Raw genomic sequence first — 8729 nt, 5'->3', positions numbered from 1 at the left:
TTTTATTTTTATGTTTCACCTAGGAAATATTCATACTTCTTGGTATTACCTTTTTCATGTACTGCTTTAAATGTTTTCCACCTAAAGACCACATTATGACAATGACTCAGCAAATTCTTTTCTTTTCTTTTTTCCTTTTTGGCTGCACCCTGGAGACATTCCCGGGCCAGGGATCAAACCAGCATCACAGCATCCACCCAGCCACAGCAGTGACAACACCAGATCTTTAACCTGCTAGGCCACCATGGAACTCCTAGCAAACACTTTTGATCTCCTCCTATGTAACCAAGACCGTCTGCCTGCCTCACAGGGAGAGCAAAGCGGAAGAGAGCCAGGACCCCACCCTGGGACTGCTCACAGGTTAGTGCAGGAGAGAGTCACAAACACAAATAACAGAACAGGGCTGGTAATTAGTAACAGTAGTTGCCTAAAATGTTCTGAAGTCCCAGAAAACATTGTTTTTGCTCTAATAGTTAAAATGTGGTTCCCATTATCATGTTTATAGTATTCGCTGGTGAAGAAAAGAAGGAAACGAACGTTCCTTGGGTGTCTTGTGTGTGCCAGGCGCAGGGGACTATCTATAACAGCACGACCCTCACCGTGTACCAGACAGCGTGTTGAGTGTCCCATAGGCTTATTCCCCTTTAATCCTATGAAGCAAGTGTGGCTATTATCCTCCTTTTATACATAGAGAAATAGAGGTCAAGTAACTTAGCTTAGACGTGACCTTTGGCTTAGAGGTCAAGTAACTTCCCTAGGTTATACTGCCCAGAAATGGCAGAGTCAGGACTCAAAATCAAGCCCACCCTCTCAACTATGCTGCATCTCCTCCCAGTGTGATATTCTACATGTAATCTAATCCAGTCTTCATAGTAGTTCTTTGGGGGCGATGCTGTCATGCCTTTCATTTATTTATTTGGCCATGTCCACAGCATACAGAAGTTCTTGGGCCGGGGATCAAACCCACACCACAGCAGTGACAACACTGAGTCCTTAACTTCTAGGCCACCAGGGAACTCTGCACTTAGGCCTACTTTTATACACAGGAAACTGACATTCCAAAAACTAAATGCTTTGCCAAGGTCAAAGATTTATAAGTGACAGACCCAGATACCTCCAAAGCTGTGGTCTTTTTCCTAGTTACTCTGCAGCTATTTTCTCCTATGCCAATTAAAGTTGAATTTTCACCCAGGCCTGCATCAGTGCACTCTGGGTTGGGAGGTAGGAGACAGGACTTCTCATCCTGACTCTGCCTCTTACCAGCACTGGGGCCTGGGACAAATTGCCTCCCCTCTTGAGGACTTCATGCCCTCATCTGTCAAAAGGTAATATAGGGTTCATACTTCCCAGGAGGCCCCAGAGGAATGCCATAGAAAATAGGCTAAGACCAGACTCTGCTGGAATAAACCGAGGGTGGGAACCTGGGGTGATGCCCTAGGAATTAAGAGGGAGAGGCTCAGAAGGTAACCACCTCCACACTGTTCAGGAAAGGGGTCTCCATCCTGCGATCTGCCAGAGACGGATGTGCAGCATATGGCAATATTTGACTTTTTCAGGACTCACAGATGCTCTAGTTCATCTTTGTCAGCATCAGCAAACACACATGGATGCCATGTACTCTAGGCTCTAGGGTTATAAAGAGTCCCTGCTTCATGGGTGAGACAAGGTGTACAAAAGAAAGAAAGAAGGAAAGAAAGGAAGAAGGAAGAAATGAAGGAAGGAAGGAAAGAAAAAAGCCAGGGAGGGAGGAAAGAAAGAGGAAGAAGGAAGGAAGGGAAGAAAAAGGGAAGGGAGGGAGGAAAGAAGGAGAAGGAAGGAGAGAAAGAGGGAGGGGGGAAAGAGAGAGAGAGAGATAGAGAGAAAGAAAGGAAGGAAGGAGGGAGGGAAGGAAAGGAAGGAAAGAACAACTAGACCAATGCCCCTAGGAGTTTAGAGGAGATAACAGGGCTGGAAGGAAATGGGTAAGACTTCATGAAAGAGGATGGAAGGGCTTTGGAAGATGACTTAAGGTATTGTTCACGTAAAGAAGGCAGAGGGCATTTTGGACTGAGAGATTTCTGGAAGGCAAGAATGGACATACGTGGACATACTTTGAAGCTAATTGGTAGACCAGTTGCCTGTAGTGGATAATTTGCAAGAGAAGCTGGAAAGTTAGAGTCCAGTCATGGAGGATTTCAAATGCAAGGATTATAAACTGTTTTTATCTATTATCCTCAAAGAATTTTTAGCAGAAGAGTAGTGTGACCACACTAGGGCTTTACAGTGTCACCTGGAGCCAAGTATGACAGACAGGTTCAAGTCTGGAGTTGAACAGTTGAGAAAAATAGGATAAGGACAAGCAAAGATCAGTAGATTTGGAAAAAATAAAGTACCATCCATGACCCTGCCATGACACTCCGAGAGTGACCTAGGCAGGAACTGGTGCACAAAGGAGGAAGGAGGGGGTAGTGGGTGCCAAAATGAAGAGAAAGAGTATTCAAATTCTAGTGAGAAGCTTCCAAGTAAAGAGAAGGCCAGTGGGTTATAGGACGGGTTCAAGGAAAGTTGGGTCTTTTTTCTCAATAGGTTCAAGACAGGAAAGAAGAAGTTAACAGAGAGGAGGAAAGTGCGAGAAGGATCAGAGAGGTGGAAAGATGTCCCCTTCAGAGTTGCCTGGTCTTTCCCTCCCCTTTCCAAGTTAAGATCTATGGCTATACTTGGCAGTTTTAAGGGTTAGAGAGATAGGCCAGTGCGTGAGGTTATTAGCTCTCCACACAAACGCAGCTGGCCTCAATGTTCTGCACACAACACAGTATGAAGTTATCAGCTGTGAGGGAGATGGAGGAGGAGAGATGGTGCTTTGGCTTGGGTATGCCCAGAAGCAAACTCTGAGATGAGCATTTGAGATAAATCGTGTCTTTCAGAGTTGATTCCAGGAAGCAGTAGTAAGGGAGCAGAGGTGTGAGATGGGGAAGGGCGAGTACCCAGTAATGGACAGGCACTGTCAGACCAGTGGCCCCTGTGGGAAGCTTCATCCAGTGGAGAATCCTGGGAATCAGCAGAGAAGAGAATTATCCTGCAAGAGAGGTGAGGGAGCCAGGGAATTCATCTCTCAGCTCCTGTCAATCACTGGCTTAGGGCCACTTCCAAGGACTACCTCTTACAGGCAGATTACTGGACAGTGGCAGGCATACTGGCTGAGAGGGCACAGCAGGCTCTGGCAGCCAGGTGCAGGCAGCTGGAAGCATGCCTGAAAAAGATACCAGCACCAAGAACATCTGCTACAGACGGGAACTGGGGGTGAAGAAAAATGTTTGAAATAGACAAGGTGAGGTGTGCCGTAATGGTTCTTTGGATGCCCGATTTTCCACTTCCAGTTCTTCAGGTCCACAGCAGCATTTGCCTTTGCAAGAAGTCTTATTCTCTGATAGTTTGTCCTTTGCTCAAGGTCAGGGGAGGGCTCAGGGATCGGGCAGAGTGAGAAAATACCCACGCGGGATCACATGACCTTCATGCTCAGAAATGGTACATCCACTCCGTCTGTGGGCTGAGCCTCAGCCCTGGTCCCACTCTGCTGGTCTCCTGCCTACAGCCTCTGGGACATTTAATGGTGTGAGCAAGCCTCTAACTCAAGTTCAAAGGCTGCTGCAACTTATTGTCTGGGATCTTCAGGGGCCACACTTCATATTGGAAGGCACTGCTGGAGGTGGTTGGGAGTTGCTGGCATCAGTGGGGGCACTCACTCAAAGTGAACAGCAGCAAAAGAAGAAGAGTCTCCTAACAGAAGTGGGACCTTTAGGTGCCACAGTGGCTCAATGCTAGTGATGTGATGAGGGTGCCACCATGGGAAAGTTGGATGAGACAAGACTTCAGGAGGTGAGGTATTTAGGAGTTTTTTTGTGGCTTTTTTTTTTTTTGTCTTTTTGTCCTTTTAGGGCCACACTCGAGGCACATGGAGGTTCCCAGGCTAGGGGTCTAATAGGAACTGTTGCTGCTGGCCTGCGCCAGAGCCACAGCAATGCCAAATCAGAGCCACAGCTGCGAACTACACCATAGCTCACAGCAACGCCGGATCCTTAACCCACTGAGTGAGGCCAGGGATTGAACCCACAACCTCATGGTTCCTAGTCGGATTCATTTCTGCTGTGCCATGATGGGAACTCTGGTATTTAGGCTGTTGGAGCCTACTGGGTTAAGGATCCAGCATTGTCACTACTGTAGTTCTGGTTACCACAGTAGTGCAGGTTTGTTCCCTGGCCCAGGAACTTCTGCATGCTGCAGAACAGTGGAGGGAGAGGGAGAGAGGGGAGACAGAGAGAGAGAGAGGTATTTAATGTGGACAGCTGGTTTTCCAAAGGGTTCTAACTGGTTCAACACACTGAACACAAGCAAGTGCTCAACACATTGTTTTAAGCCAAGAGATGCAATTGGTAGTTAATGTGCTTTTTGAAAACATTTTTAAATTATAAGTGATTTACACTGTTGTGCTAATTTCTGTTGTACAGAAAAATGACTTAGTTATGCACATATATACATTATTTTCTTAAAAATATATTCCTTTCCAGGAGTTCCCGTGCCATGAGCTGTGGTGTAGTTTGCAGACGCAGCTCGGATCCCACGCCGCTGTGGCTGTGGCATAGGCCAGCAGCTGTAGCTCCGATTTGACCCCTAGCCTGGGAAACTTCATATGCAGCCCTAAAAAGCAAAAAAAAAAAAAAAAAAAAATTTCCTTTCCGTATGTCTATCCCAGGACATTGGATGTAGTTCCCTGTGCTATACAGTAGGACCTTGCTGTCTATCCATTCTAAAAGTAATAGTTTGCATCTAGCTAGTTAATGCAGTTTTGAATTCCCAATGCTTTCCACATCATGTGTAACTCTTTGAACCTTTTTTTTTTTTTTTTTGGTCTTTTTTGCTATTTCTTGGGCCGCTCCCTCGGCTTATGGAGGTTCCCAGGCTAGGGGTCGAATCGGAGCCGTAGCCACCAGTCTACACCAGAGCCACAGCAACTCGTGATCTGAGCCACATCTGCAACCACAGCTCACGGCAACACCGGGTCATTAACCCACTGAGCAAGGGCAGGGATCGAACCCGCAACCTCATGGTTCCTAGTCGGATTCGTTAACCACTGCGCCACGACGGGAACTCCCTCTTTGAACCTTTTATGTTCTATTTTTTCCCTAGAAATAAAATTAAAAATACTGCAGATATAAAGGGAATAGTCTGGTTGTATTTCCCTGGTTACCTGGTCGACACAATTTTTTTCAGTCATAGTAATAGCAGCATCAGCAACATTGGGCTCCTTGGCCGAATGCACTATAGTGACTGGCCAGGTAGTGCTTTCTTCATTGGCATCCACTGACTTGCCTGAAGACCAGTCAGTTGGAGGCATCCTGGAAAACCTGCCCAGGTAGATACCATACTCCTTTGATAGCCCTGTCATTGTCAAGAATCTGCTCAAGTTTATGCGTCTAAGAATAAAATCCTGTTCAAGTTAGAAAAACATACAAACAAAAGTTCTAAGACCATTCAACGGGGAAAGAACAGTCTTTTCAACAAGTGGTCCTGGGGAAACTGGACATACACATGTAGAGAATGAAGTTGGACCCTGACTTCACATCATATACAAAAATTAACTCAAAATGAATCAAAGACCGAAGAGTAAGCGCTAAACCTGTAAATCTCTTTGAAGAAAACAGAGGGGGAAAAACATTGGATTGGGTGGTGATTTCTTGGCTATGGCACTAAAAGCAGAGGAAAGAAAAGAAAAACTGGATACAATGGATTTCATCAAAATTAAAAACTTCTGTGCATCAAGAGGGTGAAAAGGGTAACACCCACAGAATGGGAGAAAATGTTTGCAAATCATGTACCTGATAAGGGATTACTCTCCAGTTCATGTAAAGAACTCTTACAACTCAGCAAAAAGAACTCAAAAATAGGTAGAGATCAGGAGTTCCTGCTATGGTGCAGTAGGTTAAGAATCTGACTGCAGCCGCTCAGGTGGATGCGGAGGCAAGGGTTGGTACAGTAGGTTAAAGGATCTGACATTGCAAGGGCTGCAGCGTAAGTCACAGCTACCACGGCTACAGCTTGGATTCAGTCCCTGGCCTGGGAAATTCCATATGCTGCAGGTGTGGCCATAAAAGAAAAAAAAAAAAAAGTAGAGATCTTACAAACTATCACCACAAGAGAGAAGCAATTTTTGCAGCTATCTATGGTGATAGATATTAACCAGACTTATTGTAGTGGTCATCTCTTCATATAGATATTGAATCATTACGATGTACACCTAAAACTAATGTAACATTTTATGTCAATTATTTCTCCATTAAAAAAGGGAAAAAATAGGCAAAATAGTAAAGTTTGTGCTATGTGTATTTTTTTGTGTATGTGTCTTTTTAGGGCCACACCACAGCATATGGAAGTTCCCAGGCTAGGGGTCCAGTCGGAGCTGCAGGTGCCGGCCTACGCAACCCCAGATCCACCATATCTGAGTCTTGTCTGCGACCCACACCACAGCTCACGGCATTGCTGGATCCTTAACCCATGAAGCAGGGCCAGGGATCAAATCCGCATCCTCATATGTCCCTGAGCCACAACCAGAACTCCTTTGTTGTGTGTATTTTACCACAATAAACAACAAAGAAAAGGTGTTTCATTTGCTGCCACAGAATAATAATACAGAATTGAGGACAGAGGAGCTGTAAACTGGCTGTTCTCCAATCTCAGAAGAAAGGAGTTGCAGTCTTCAGGAGAATAGCATATGTGGCAAGTTTTGGGGGTTAGCTGTAGTGTAGATGGGCCTGAGCGTGCTTAGAAAAGGTACCAGATGCAGGAGGGTTTTTACTTAGAAAAAAGAAAACCCCAAACTGTTAGCACGTGCAAGTCTGAGTCCCTGACGCACAGTGAGGCCAAATGATACCGAGATGTTAGAGTTTGGAGCAGGGAAAAGTTACTGCAGGGCCATGCAAAGAGGCAGGTGGTTCATGCCTTACAAACCCCAAACTCCTTGAAGGCTTTCAGCAAAGCCCTTTTATAGGAAAGGTGAGGGAGGGTGTGGTTAGTTGTTGCAAACTTCTTGGTGTCGGATCCGCTGTCCATAGAGGTCAGGCCACAAGGTTCCTGTAAACCTCCATCAAAACAGGAGTTCCCGTCGTGGCTCAGTGGTTAACAAATCCGACTAGGAACCATGAGGTGGTGGGTTCGATCCCTGGCCTTGCTCAGTGGGTTAAGGATCCGGCATTGCCGTGATCTGTGGTGTAGGTCGCAGACGTGGCTCTGATCCTGAGTTGCTGTGACTCTGGTGTAGCCCGGTGGCTACAGCTCTGATTCGACCCCTAGCCTGGGAACCTCCATATGCCACGCGGGAGCGGCCCTAGAAAAGGCAAAAAGACAAAAACAAAACAAAACAAAATGTTATTCTCTGCTCTGAACCTTTTTATCTAAAGATGTCATATTCAAGAAAGGGGAGAGGAGGCATTAAATTCTTTCTCCATGCCTCCTTGCGGCTTTTAACCCTTAACAAATCCCATAAGCAAAGTGACATCGTTACCCCTAATTTTACTTGTTCAAGGTCCCAAGCATTGACTTTCACCCCCTGAGGTCTAGGCCCTGGCTAAGAGGAGAGGGCCTCCACTCAGGCCTGTTTCCCTGCTCTGGAGCCTTTGTCCAGCACCCAATCTGGATCCTTCTGCTGATGACGAGGACTGGCTCAAGAGGCAGATGTCAGCTGGTGGTGCCCTCCAGGTCAGGTCCCCAGACCCTGCCTGGATGTCATCACTGAGGGAGCCAGGCGCCCAGGACCCAGCCAGCCCTCAGGCTCCTCAGGCCTGGCTGGATCCCACCACAGACTGTGACCTAGGGAGACTGCTGCTGCCATTAGGTCATGGAGGGAGGTCTGGGACAGGCCAGTGGGCGGCTGCAGTGAGGGCCCTGGGGCTCTGCAGGACACAGCCCTCAGCCTGTCCCTGGGCTGCCCGGCTCACTGGCCAGCCTGAAGCTGGAGGGCCTGAGGGCCCAGGGAGGAGGCCAAGATCTGCTTCCCACCGCACTCTCTCTTCAGCGAGGACCGTTCTCCGAGACTGACCATTGGCTGAGCAGGACCTCTCTGGGTCCCAAAATAGTAACAAAGCCCTAAAGGGGCTCTACGCCCTCCTGGCCCCTATTACAAAACCTCACGTTGGTGTAATGGAAGGGCTTAGAGTCAGGAAGAACCACTCGAGAGAGCACTGCGGAGCTAAGCTGGATGAGATACACATCCAGGAGGAGCCGGCATGGGGGATGTCGCCCATAGATTCTTCTTCTTAAGCAAATACTTCCCAGGCCTGGAGGCGACATCAAGATGACAATTATGTGGCTCTAAGAGGCCCATGGTCCCTCCCCTGGGACAGTACCCAGGTCTCACAGCGACGGGTGTTCTCATTCCACTTCTTTGCAGGACTTCCTACGGCCCCAGTAAACCTCATCCTTCCACATCCGCCTGTGATCAGCCTCCAAAGGGTATGATCGTGGTTCTGTTCATGTTCCCAGCTCTGGCTTTGGAAGTTGCCCAGAGGAAGGAACAGGATTAAGGAGAAATGTTGACGTGTATTGTGTTCCCCCCAGAGCGATAATAAACTCCCATGGCCAGCGCTTCAGCATATTTTGATCTGTGGGATTTTGCATAGAAGTTAATTTAGGAGAAGGGGGCTTTTGTCCTTCAAGGAGTTTGCAGCTCCAAGAGAGACTGTCATATTTTACAGCCGTGA

Source organism: Phacochoerus africanus, chromosome 3 (genome assembly GCF_016906955.1).
Source record: "Phacochoerus africanus isolate WHEZ1 chromosome 3, ROS_Pafr_v1, whole genome shotgun sequence".
NCBI lineage: Eukaryota > Metazoa > Chordata > Mammalia > Artiodactyla > Suidae > Phacochoerus > Phacochoerus africanus.
This window is presented reverse-complemented; position numbering follows the sequence as displayed.